This window comes from Urocitellus parryii, chromosome 1 (genome assembly GCF_045843805.1).
Source record: "Urocitellus parryii isolate mUroPar1 chromosome 1, mUroPar1.hap1, whole genome shotgun sequence".
NCBI lineage: Eukaryota > Metazoa > Chordata > Mammalia > Rodentia > Sciuridae > Urocitellus > Urocitellus parryii.
In genome coordinates, this window is record NC_135531.1 from 57,531,063 (window position 1) to 57,544,128 (window position 13,066).

Sequence of the window (13,066 nt, forward strand, 5' to 3'; positions counted from 1 at the left end):
AAACATACTAATTTCTAAAACAGCCTAATTGCTGTTATAAAATGTTTCAGGCCTGATTTTTTTTTTTGGCAAAATTGTATGATAGCACCTATGATATTCTTATAGTTATTTTTTTTTTCTTTTTTGGGGGAGTACCAAGGATTGAACTCAGGGGCACTCAACCACTTAGCCACATCCCAGCCCGATTTTGTATTTTATTTAGAGACAGAGTCTCACTACTGAGTTGTTTAAGGCCTCGCTAAATTGCTGAGGCTGGCTTTGAACTCATGATCCTTCTGTCTCAGCCTCCCAAGCCACTGAGATTACAGGTGTATGCCACTGCACCCAGCCCTTATAGTTAATTTTTGCATTATGGTCTCAAGAAAAATTTCTTTTCAAAATTTTAAGAACAATCATAAGTTTTTTTTCTAGTTCATCTATTAGTTCTTTCATATTCAAACCCTTGTAATTTTGCTTTTGTTAAGCTGTCAGTTTCTTACTTATCAGTGTCTTTATGGTGCTTCAGACACTTATCCAACATTATTTTAATGTATGACTGGAGAAAAATCCAACATCTTTCCTTTTTTACTTTGAAATCAACTTGAAGTATATTTTCATTTTATTTTTGACTATTTACAAAGTCAGTAACCAGTAGTAAACAAGTCAGGAGAAAGATATTGACATAGTATATGGGATAGATACCATGTAATAAGCAAAAAGAGATGTTCTATTTGGGTCAGTTTTATAGGTGGTCTTAATTAGTGAGAGTTTTCCTATTTTTAAAGACTCTGTCTTTCCTCATAACAATTTGGTGATTTCAGGGAACTGAAAAATGATTACTCGGATATAGAGGGTCTTCTGCAAAAAAATGAACATTAGGAACAGAAAATTAACCACAGGAGATATCAAAAGGGAAGCTTAGTGTAATGGATAAAACACTGAAATAATATTGGAAAACTTATATTCTAAACCTAATTCTACTGCTTGAGAAAGATATTTTTTTCTTTATCCCTGAAACAAAGAATTTGATTAAGTACTGTAGCCACTATACACATGTAGTTATTTAAGTTCCTTAAATTTTCACCCACATTCCTCCCTTTTTCTTCTCCCCCCCCTTAACCTTCTATCCCCTTCCACATTTCACTGATCTACTATTTTCATTGGATTCCCCATTTTTCTCCCTTACTTTGTTCTAGTCTCTGCATATGAAAAAACATTTTCAACCTTTGGCTTTCTGAGTTTGGCTTATTTCAATAAAGCATGATGTTCTCTAGTTTCATCCATTTGCCAGCAAATGCCATAATTTCATTCTTTTTTATGGCTGAGTAAAACTTCATTGTATGTTTATACCATATTATCCATTCATCTGTTAACAGGTACCTGGGCCAATTCCATAACTTGGCTATTATGTATTGCACTGGTACAAACATTGATGTACTTTTATCACTACAGTATGCTGATTTTACTTCTTTTGGATAAATACCAAGGAATGGGACAACTGGATCATATGATGGTTCCATTCTACATTGCTTTTCAAACTGGTTATACTAATTTGCAGTCCCATCAACAAGCTATGAGTGTACCTTTTTCCCCACATTCTTGGCAGCATTTATTATAATTTGTATTCTTGATAGTATCTTTCTAATTGGAGTGAGATGAACTCTCAATGTAGTTTAGATTTGAATTTCTCTGATCACTAATCATATTGAACATTTTTTCATACATTTGTTGGCTGTTTGTATTTCTTCTTTGAGAAGTATCCATTTAGTTCTTTTTGCCCATTTACTGATTACATTATTTGGGAGGGTTTTTTTTTTACTTATTATATTCTTAATATTATCTCCTACTAAAGGAGTTACTGTCAAAGAAAATGAACCCCAACATTATGTATAACTATAATGTACTAATGAAAACATTAAAAATTGCTTAAAATTAATTAAAATTAAAAATCTGTTCTTTAGCTGCATAGCCACATTTCAAGTGCATAACACCTACATGTGGTAAGTGATGGCTATATTGGATAATATGGAATATTTTCATTGTCACAGAAGATTCTATAGGACAGTTCTGATCTGGAGCAGAGTTTAGCATATATTCTATAAAAGATGAGATATACACATTTTTTATTTTCTGGATTACACAGTCTGTTGCAGCTATTCAATGGCTGTTGCAGTTCATAAGCAGCTATAGATAATATGTAAATGAATGTGGCTCTGCCAAAATAAAACTTTTTTACCAAATCAGGCATTTGGCTCCCAAACTATACTTTGTTGATCCTTAATCTAGAGGTTCATTTATGTCTCTTCACCTAAATTTATGTTTTTATCAACAAATGTTCAAGGATTCCAATTTCTCTATATCCTTTATTTTTTAAAGAGTTTTTCTTTTTCTTTTTTTTTGTTTTGTTTTGTTTTTGTAGTGTGGAGAATTCTAGGTTGACAAGTTTCCAACTATGCTATCCTCAATATAAAGACATAGGGACAAGAGGGAGAAATTCAGAACAAAGCAAGCCAATATATATAATATGATATAATCAAACTTTGCTTTTGGAGTAACTTTCTGTGTCTGCATCTTATTTATATTAATTAATTCATTAATATGTAATGTTGGGGATTGAACCCATGGCCTCACATATACTAGACCAGGGCTCTACTACTGAGCTAACTTTGCAGCCCTTTATTACTTTTATTTTAAGGAGAGATACTATATTTGAAAAACACAGTGGTATTTTAATTCTCTTGACATTGATGTATTGCCAGCATCTTTCCTCGTATCTTTATTAACTCCATATAAATGACAGTTGTTCTATCATTGACTTGTTCATTCTGACTTTCTCCATCTTGTCCCTATTACTTTATAGTGAGGTAGGATAGCATTGTTGTAAACTTGTCAACCTAGAATTCTACACCCTATCAAAAAATCTTTTAAAAATAAAGGATATGGAGAAATTGGAACCTTGTACATTGCTGATAAAAGCATAAAATGAGGCAGCTTTTGTGGAAAACATTTTCAAAATGTTAAACATAAAGTTACCATATAAACCAATAGTTCTCCTCCTAAATGTCTACACATGAGAACTGAAAACATATGTTCCCATAAAACTTGTACATGAATGTACATAGTGATATATAAGAGCCAGCAAGTAAAAACAACTCAAATGTCTATCAGTTGATGAATGAATGTATAAAAAATGGTGTCCTTTTTTGGCATTAGGGATTGAACCCAGGGGTGCTTAACCACTGGGACACATCCCCAATCCTTTTTATTTTATATATGTATTTATAAGAAAGTTTTTATTTTTAAAAGAGTTTTTAAACCTTGAAAACATTGTGCTAAGTGAAAAGCCAGATGTAAAAGATCACATACTATATGATTCTGTTTATATGTAGGGTCTATAATAAGCAAATCTATATAGACAGAGATTAGATTATTGTTTGCCAGGGGGAAGGAAGAGAAGGAAATGAATGAATACTAGAGGATATGGAGTTTCTTTTGGGGGGGGTGTGGAAATTGTTCTAGAATTAGAAAGTGGTGATAGTTACACAACCTGTGAACATACTAAAATTCACTGAATTATATGCTGTAAGAGATTGAAATTCATGGTATGTGAATTATCTTAATTTTTTAAAATGAAGATGGAATACAGACCTTTTTAGACCAGCAGGAGCTAAGAGAATTTATTGCCAAATGAGTGCATTAAAATATTAAAATAAATTCTGCAGGCAGAAGGAAGAGTACTAGAAAAAATTTAGATTCATAAAAGAATAAAATATGTGGGTTAAAAAAGTACTTTCCTTATTTTATTAAAAGAAATTTGGTTACTTAAAATAAAAATAATATTGCATTGTGGAGCTTAATTATTTAATTAAAACAAAAAATAAGAGTAACACAAAGACATGAATGGGAGAAATGAAAAGTATTCTGTTGTAAGGTTCTTAAAATACACACAAAATGGTTTATTCTTATCTTAAAATAGATGTGGTAACTGAAATATATGTATTGAAAATCCAGGAGCAATCACATAAAAATAATAAAGGTATAGATCAGACAATAGAGATAAAATATCCAATTCAAAAGAAGTAGAGAAAATAGGCAAAATAAACAGCAAGCCCCTCCTCTTCAAATTTTCATTGATCTCCAAGTTAACAAAGATGAAAGTTGATTCTTTGAAGAGATTAACAAAATTCATAAGCCTTTAGTCAGATTTTAAATAAGGTCAAGCTGAGGACTGAGCCATTAACACATGTTAGAGAGACATTTCAGAGCCTAACATTGCTCCAGTTAAAAGGCAGACATTGTCAGGTAGACAGAGAAGCAAGACAAAATTAAATGCAGTTTACAGGAAGCTCACTTTGTTAAATATAAAGACATAGAGAAGTTAAAAGTAAAATTAAGGGAAAAGATACACAAACAATAATAAAAATGAAAAATATCTCTGGTAATTTAAGACAAAGTGATTTTCAAAGTCTGTAGTATTGCCAAAGATAAAGAGAAACATTTCATAATAATAAGGGAATAATTCAGCAGGAAGACATATCAGTTTAAAAATGTGTACACACAAAATTAAATTTCAAATACATGAAGAAAATGCCGATAGAATTGAAAATAAAATAAATTCATATTCATACCTGGAGATTTCAGTTATTTCAGAGAGTAATGGAAAAAGTATACACTCTGGTTATAGAAGTTTTGAACAGCATTAGTAACCAGTATATCTCTGACATTTGTTGAAAATGCCAATAACAATAGTATACTCTTTCAAGTATTCACAGACCACTGACCAACATAGACATATTCAGGGCCATAAAACAAGTTTCAATAAATTTAAGAAACTTGAAATCATACAAAATACATTCTGTAACCAAAGTGGTATGCAACTATTAATCAATAAACAAAAACTTGTCTGTAAAATTTCCAAATGCAAAGAAATTTAAATATAAACTTCTTAATAACTAATAGTTCCCAAAAGAAATCATAAGGAAAAATCAGAAAATATTTTAAACTGAATTAAAATAACAAAATATTAAAAAGCATAAAAATTATGAATGCAGCTAAAGCAATAAGTACTTTGATGGAAATGTAAAACTTAAACTGCCTTTTTTTTAATTAAAAAAGATACAAAGTAAGTGATCTAGATTCCATCTTAATATGCTTAAAAAAACAAAAAGACAAAGTAAATAGAACAGAAATCAATGAAATATAAAATAGATATAGTTAACAAAGATGAAAATTGATTCTTTGAAAAGATTTACAAAATTCATAAGCCTTTAGTCAGATTTTAAATAAGACACACATTACTTAATATAGAAATCAAGGGATATTACTAAATTATGCAGTATTAAAGAGTTAATAAAGGGCTATTATTATAACTTATGCTAATAAATTGGACAACTTAATTTAAAGATGGATAACTTTCTTGAAAGAAACTAACAAAATTTGCTCACAAGGAAAGAATTCTTGTGACCCTCTGTAAAAGAAAATGAATTTATAGTTTTAAAACCTTTTTACAAATTCCACGCTCAAGTGGCTTCACTGATAAATTTCACCAAATACTTGAGGAAGAAACAAAAGCAGGTCTAATACAAACTCTTCCAGAAAAGTAAAAAGGATACATTTCACAACTGATTTTACAAGGCTAGTATTATTTTAATACCAAGACCAGGAGAAGGCATTATAAGTAAACAAAACTACAGACTAATATACCTTAAGATCATACTTGCAAAAATTGTTAAAATATTAATAAGTTGAATCCAGCGATATTTACAAATATAACATGATTACTTGGAGTTTATCTTAGAATATAAGATTAGTTTAAAATAAATAAATAAACCTGTTATGAACACACACACAAAGATTAGTTTAATATTGGCAATCAATGGAATTTTTGAAATTAAGTAAGTAAAATACAGAATTATATTATCATTTCAATACACACAGAAAAGGCATTTGAAAAAAATTACTTGTGATTGAAACAAAGAAGCTCTCTGCAAACCTAGAAAAGCGAACTTCCTCAATCTAGTAAAGAGCACCTTCAGAAAACCACAGGGTTAATAATGAAAAACTGAATGTTTTTTTTTCTTAATATTAGAAATATGACAAATATGTCTGTATTTATCCCTTCTAATCAACATTATACTGAAGGTTTCACCCAGTATAATAACAGAAGAAAAAGGGCAGGGGCTGGGGGAGGTGCAAGGAGAATGTACATCCAGTTTGGCAAGAAAAAAGTGAAGCTGTTGTTATTTCATATAACATGACAAAAACTGTTTCATATGAAATTTTGCAAAAAGAAACACAAGAACTAGTAAGTGATTCTAACAAGAATTCATTGTATTTCTATATACCAAGAGTGAACGATTAAAAATTGAAATTTTAAAAATACCATTTATAGTTATATCAAAAATATTGGAAGCTTGGGGATAAAATTTATGAAATGTCTTAAAACCTTTATACTGTAATGAGAGAAATTAAAGAAGACTTAAATAAATGGAAAGATACATACCATGTTCATGGCTTGAAAAACTAAAAAATATATTGCTAGCATGTCAGTTTCACCCAAATTCTTCTAGAGATTCAATGCAAATTTGATCAAAATCCCAACAGGAATTTTTGTAGAAATTGATAATGTAATTCTAGAATTTATATGAAAATCAGGAGAACTTAAAACAACTGAGGCAGTTTTGAAAAAGAACAATATTAAAAACTTAACACTGCCTCTAGTGTGCATAGATACTCTGTAGCTAGAGCAATGAAGAAGCAGTGACTTACATAATAAGTTATACTAGGTTTTCTCAAGCTTGGCACTACTGACATTTGGGCCTGGATACTTTTTTTGTTGTGAAGTACTGTCCTATAATTTAGCAGCATCTCTGACCTCTACTCACTAGATGTCAACAACACTTCCAACCCTCATTTGTGACCCTCAGAAACATCTCCAGACATTGCTGAATGTGTCCTAGAGGACAAAATCATCACCCTTTATGAACCACTGAGTTTTATATATAGAACAATTAAACAGAATAAAGCATCTAGAAACAGACCCACAAATACATGGTCAATTGATTTTTGACAGTAGTACAAAGGCAGGTTCAATAGATGGAAGGATAAAGGATACTCTTTCAACAAATGGAGTTAAGATGTTTAGATTTCCATTTGCAAAAAAATGGAACACTTTTTACTGCATATAAAAATTAATTTAAAAGCATAGACCTAAATGAAATAGTTAAAATAATCTCCTAAAAGAAAACTTGATGATTTTGAGGTAGGAAAAAATTCCTGAAATAGGGTATAAGAGGCATGAACTTAGACAATAAAATTTAAAAATTTCTTCAAAGACATTATTAAAATAAAAGGTCAGATCTCTCAGATTGGAAGAAAACATCTCCTAAATCATGTATCTGATAAATAATTTGTATCTAGAATGTATGAGGAATTCTTTGAACTCAATCATATGACCAACAACCCAATAAAAACTGGGCAAGAGATTTCAATAGCCACTTTATCCAAGAAAGTATATGAATGGCAAATAAGGCTTAGAAAGATGATTCATTTGTCAGATACCTTTATGTACCAACTGGAATGGCTAAAATTAAAATGCCTGACAATACCAAATACTACAGAGTTATTTAAGTCTTACAGAGTACTAGTAAAAGTACAAAATGGTATACTTGAGAAAACAGTTTGGTAAATTTTTATTACATTATTTTTTTAATTTTAGTTTTAGGTGGACACAATATCTTTATTTTATTTTTATGTGGTGCTGAGAATCGAACCCAGTGCTTCATGCACGCTAGGCGAGCATGCTACCACTTGAGCCACATTCCCAGCCCCTTATTACATTATTAAATCACTTACTAGACTAGGGATGTCATTCAGTAATACAGGGCTTGTCTGGCATGTGTGAGGCCCTGGCTTGGATCCAGAGCATCACAAAGAAAATACAAACTTACTGTATGAATTATTTGTCCACTCCTAGATATTTACCCAAGAGAATGAAAACTTTTTGTCCATGCAAATACTTGCACCAGAATGTGAGTAGCGGCTTTATTCATAATAGCCCAAATTGGAAATGATCTCCAATGTCTGTCGATTGTAAATGAATAATTAAATTGTTAAAAGGAACAAATTATTGATTCTCATATCAACGTGGGTGAATCTCAAAAACAGGTTAAGTCAAAGACCAGACACTGCATGATTGCATTCATAAAGAATTCTGCAAATGGCAAAATTTAAAGTGATAGAAGTAGATCACAGGTTGCCTGGGGCCAAAGGGTTGTAGGGGGAATTCACTGCAGGGAATAGAGGGATTTGGGGGGCATCTGAAATGTTTTCAGTCATGATTGTGGTAATGATCACTTCAGGAAGGCTGATTACTTTTTTTTTTTTTTTAAACAGTTGAAGGGCCTATTTTTTGATCACCTAATCTTTGCTAAGCTTTTTGGCCCTTAGGCCCACCTTATCATTTTACTGTAACTCTCTCCTAACTGTAGCTTTAACATTTCCTATTTAGTGCCTTGCTGTCCTGTTGCTGTTCTAGACTTTTTCCTATTAATAAGTATTATTGAAAAAAAGCTGTTTAGGGTCACAGTATCTCTGAGTTGATTTTTGTGTTTTCCAAACTAAGATATTAAAACAAATCCTTATGAATATATTAGAGGCGGGACCTAGAGAAGCCTTCATCCTAACACATTGGCAGAATAGTTATTATTAATATGGCCGAAGTTTCAAGAGTCTAGACAAGCTTCCTTTTCTGAAAACAAACTCCCCCTCCCCCATTTAGTGCTATAAATAAATTTTTTTCAGATTAAGGCCTGGATTTCTAGTGTGCTGAATTAATCTCTGGGAATGATATGACAAATCTATTTAAATATTTTTAAATAGTTCCACAATTTACATTATTGAAGAGTCAGACTTAGAAACTGCTGGATTGAGGTATTGCTGATCCTATCATTTAAAAATAAGTAGGTAAAATTTCCCTTCCACACCTTTATTTACACTTAATTGAGGTGCTATTGCAAATCTAATCAAAGATCTTTGCCAGGGATCTGTATGTCTTTACTACAGGTACTTTTCAGCTCTATAAAGGAAAAATGGGGTATTAGAGAGCTAGTTTTTTTAAGATCCCACTATGTGCCAGATACTTTATAAGGACTTACATTTAATCCTCATAAGTGATTTTAAAAAGAGATTCAGAGATTTTAAGCAGCTTGCTTAAGGACACAGCTAGTAAGTAGCAGGAGTTATATATGTTTGACTTTAAAACCAGGGTGTTTCCCTTTAAGCTCTGTTACTTCTAGACAAACACAACAAATAAGGACTATAATTAGTCATTTCTGCTGACTCATTTGCTCCTACATTTCTCTGCCTCTCCATCCATGGACAGGAGCAGAAAGATAAAAATCCATTAGCACATAAGATGTCTTCATTTTAACAAAATCCTGAACCTTTTTTCCTAGTCATAAGTTTTTCAAGTAGTTTGATTCACTTTTTTGCCTCATACAAGTGGGGTTACTCACCAATTTCTGCTAATTGATTTATAGCATAATCTAATTTGCAACCGTTCTTAATTTTGATTTCACATTTGCATGCAAATGACTAAATCTACACAGCATCTACACCTATGCTATTCTATGAGGTAACTGTGAGCTAATTTTGCTATGTAAACTTGAATTAAATAAAATTCAAAATACATTTCTTTAGTGACATTTGCCACATTTTATATCCTGCAGTGAGCTACATGTGACTAATAGCTACTCTATTGAACAGAGCAGATATAGAACATTTCTTTATTATAGAAAATTTTGGGGGGGCAGAACTGATCTAGAAGTGGGCCTACCTCTGTTAACTTTTTATAACAGTGAAGTCAGCATTTTGTATTTTCTTTCTTTCTTTCTTTCTTTCTTTTTTGAATATGCAATTATTCATTTCTTTTTCTCACTTAAGAAAGTTAGAGGTAGGCAGTCTAGAATTGATAAAGAGGTTTAATGGTATCATCAAAACTCTATCTTTCATGTTTGTTGCTTTATAGTTACAAGATGGCTACACAGTTCCTGAGATCACATACTCATCTAAGATAGGAAGAAAGATGAAGAGTTGGTCCCAATTGTTTCTGTTTTTTAAACTAAGAATGTAAAAGTTTTCTTGAAGTCACTCATAGGTGCAGGAAAGACTGTGAAAGCATGTTTTTAGATTTTTCTAGCCTTTATAAAGGAAGATAACAAAGGAGAAGGGGCTTGGGAATGGATGTTGGGTCAAATAATGTCACAACACTGGAGTCAACTGGATAAAGATTTATGATAAAGATTCACTAACCTTAGATGTCATGTCCTCCAAAAGCTCACATGTGAGACAATGCAAAAGGGTTTGGAGGAGAAATGACCAGATTATAGCTTTAACCTAATCAGTGAATTGATCCCTGATGGGATTAACTGGGTGATGACTGGAGGTGGGTGTGGTATAGCTGGAGGAAGTGGTTCATTTGTGGCACGGCTGTGGGGTATATATTTTCTTTGTTTTGTTTTGTTTTTGAATTCAACCTGGATTTATTTCTCTTTATTTTACATTATGAGAAATTTAAACATGTACAGTGTAATAAACCCCATGTATGTCATTTTGCTTCAACAAGTGTCAATTTATGAACAATCTTGTTTCATCTGTACCCAATCCTGATTCTTTCTCCTCTCCCATATTATTTACCAGACTTTATCTTTAAATATCATAGCAAACCTCCCTCTAAAGACTCTTTAAAAAAAATCCTAACCATAATTCCATTGTCACACCAAAAGCAACAGTTTCATATATATATATATATATATATATATATTTATATATAAGAGAGAGAGAGAAAGAGAGTTGTAGATGAATACACAGTATCTTTATTTATTTTTATGTGGTGCTAAGGATCAAACCCAGTGCCTCACACATGTGAAATAAGCACTTTACCACTGAGCTACAGCCCTAGCAGTAACAGCAGTTTCTTTCCTTCTTTTTTTTATAGTCTTTCTTTTTTTCCAGTAATATATTTTTAATTCTAATTTGTTATACATAATGGAAGAATGCAATTCATTCCATATTACACATATAGAGCACAATTTTTCAAGTCACTGTACACAACATATTTTCACACCATTCGTGCCTTCATACATGTACTTAGGGAAATGATGTCTAACTCATTCTACCATCATCCCTACCCGCTTACCCCCTCCTTTTCCCTACCTCCCCTTTGTCCTATCTAAAGTTCCTCTATTCCTCCCATGCTCCCCCCAGGCCCATTATGAATCAGCATATCAAAGAAAACATTTGGCCTTTGGTTTGGGGGGATTGGCTTACTTCACTTACTTCACTTAGCATTATATTCTTCAACTTCATCCATTTACCTGAAAATACCATGATTTTATTCTCTTTTAATTCTGAGTAATGTTCCACTGTGTGTATGTACACCAAAGTTTCCCTATCCATCTACTGAAGGGCATCTAGGTTGGTTCCATAATTTAGCTATTGTGAATTGTGCTGCTATAAACATTGATATGGCTGTGTCTCTGTAGTATACTGTTTTTAAATCCTTTGGATATAGACTGAGGAGTGCAATAGCTGGGTCAAATGGTAGTTCCATTCCAATTTTCCAAGGAATCTCCATACTGCTTTCCAGATTGGCTGCACCAGATTGTAGTCCCACCAGCAATGTGCCTTTTTCCCTACATCCTGGCCAACGCTAATTGTTGTTTGTATTCTTAATAGCTGCCATTCTGACTGGAGTGAGATGAAATCTTAAGAGTAGTTTTAATTTGCATTTCTCTAATTGCTAGAGATGTTGAACATTTTTTCATGTTTGTTGATTAATTGCATATCATCTTCTGAGAGGTGTCTGTTAAATTCCTTGTCCCATTTATTGAGTGCTTTATATATCCTAGATTAGTGCTCTACCTGATGTGCTTGTGGTAAAGATTTGCTCCCATTCTGTAGGCTCTCTGTTCACCTTGCTGATTGTTTGTTTTGCTGAGAAGCAGCTTTTTAGTTTGAATCCATCTCATTTATTGATTCTTGGTTTTAATTCTTACACTACAGGAGTTTTATTAAGAAAGTTAGAGTCAATCCAACATGATGGAGATTTGGGCCTACTTTTTCTTTACTCTTTCTACTTTTCATTAGGTGCAAGGTCTCTGGTATAATTCCTAGGTCCTTGATCCACTTTGAGTGTACTGTTGTGCATGGTGAGAGATAGAGGTTTAATTTCATTTTGTCACATGTGGATTTCCAGTTTTCCTAGCACCATTTGTTGAGGAGGCTATCTTTTCTCCAATGTATGTTTTTGGCGTCTTTGCTAAGATAACTCAAGTTATGTGGGTTAAACTCTGTGTTCTCTATTCTGTACCATTGGCCTACAGGTCTATTTTGGTGCCAATACCATGCTGTTTTTGTTACTATTTCTCTGTAGTATATAGTCTTAGGTCTGGTATAGTGATGCTACCAGCTTCACTCTTCTTGCTAAGGATTGCTTTGGCTACTCTGGGTCTCTTATTTTTCCAGATGTTCATGATTGCTTTTTCTATTTCTATAAGGAATGCCATTGGGATTTTGATTGGAATTGCATTAAATCTGTATAGTGCTTTTGGTAGTATGGTCATTTTGACAATATTAATTCGGCCTATCCAAGAACAAGGGAGATCTTTCCATCTTCTAAGATCTTCTTTAATTTCTTTCTTTAGCATTCTGTAGTTTTCATTGAGAGGTCTTTCACCTCTTTCATTAAGTTGATTCCCAAGTATTTTATTTTTCAGGCTATTATAAATGGGATGGTTTTCCTAGTTTCACTTTCAGTGGGATTGTCACTGATGTACAGAAATGCCTTTGATTTATGGTGTTGATTTTATATCAGCTACTTTGCTGAATTCATTTATCAGTTCTAGAAGATTTCTGGTGGAATGTTTTGGGTCTTCTAGGTATAGAATCACATCATCTGCAAATAGTGATAATTTGAGTTCTTCTTTTCCTATCTGTATTCCTTTAATTTCTTTTTTCTGTCTAATTGCTCTGGATAGAGTTTCAAGAACTATGTTAAATAGAAGTGGTGAAAGAGGGAATTCCTGTC

The 13,066-nt window shown here is 32.4% G+C and overlaps 1 protein-coding gene across 1 annotated transcript in view; it reads left to right on the forward strand.

Annotated features, from left to right (window-relative positions):
• The window catches only part of Ankrd31 (ankyrin repeat domain 31), a 184,291-nt gene that overhangs the window by 113,280 nt on the left and 57,945 nt on the right, over positions 1-13,066 (forward strand). The gene's annotated exons all lie outside the window — the stretch shown is intronic.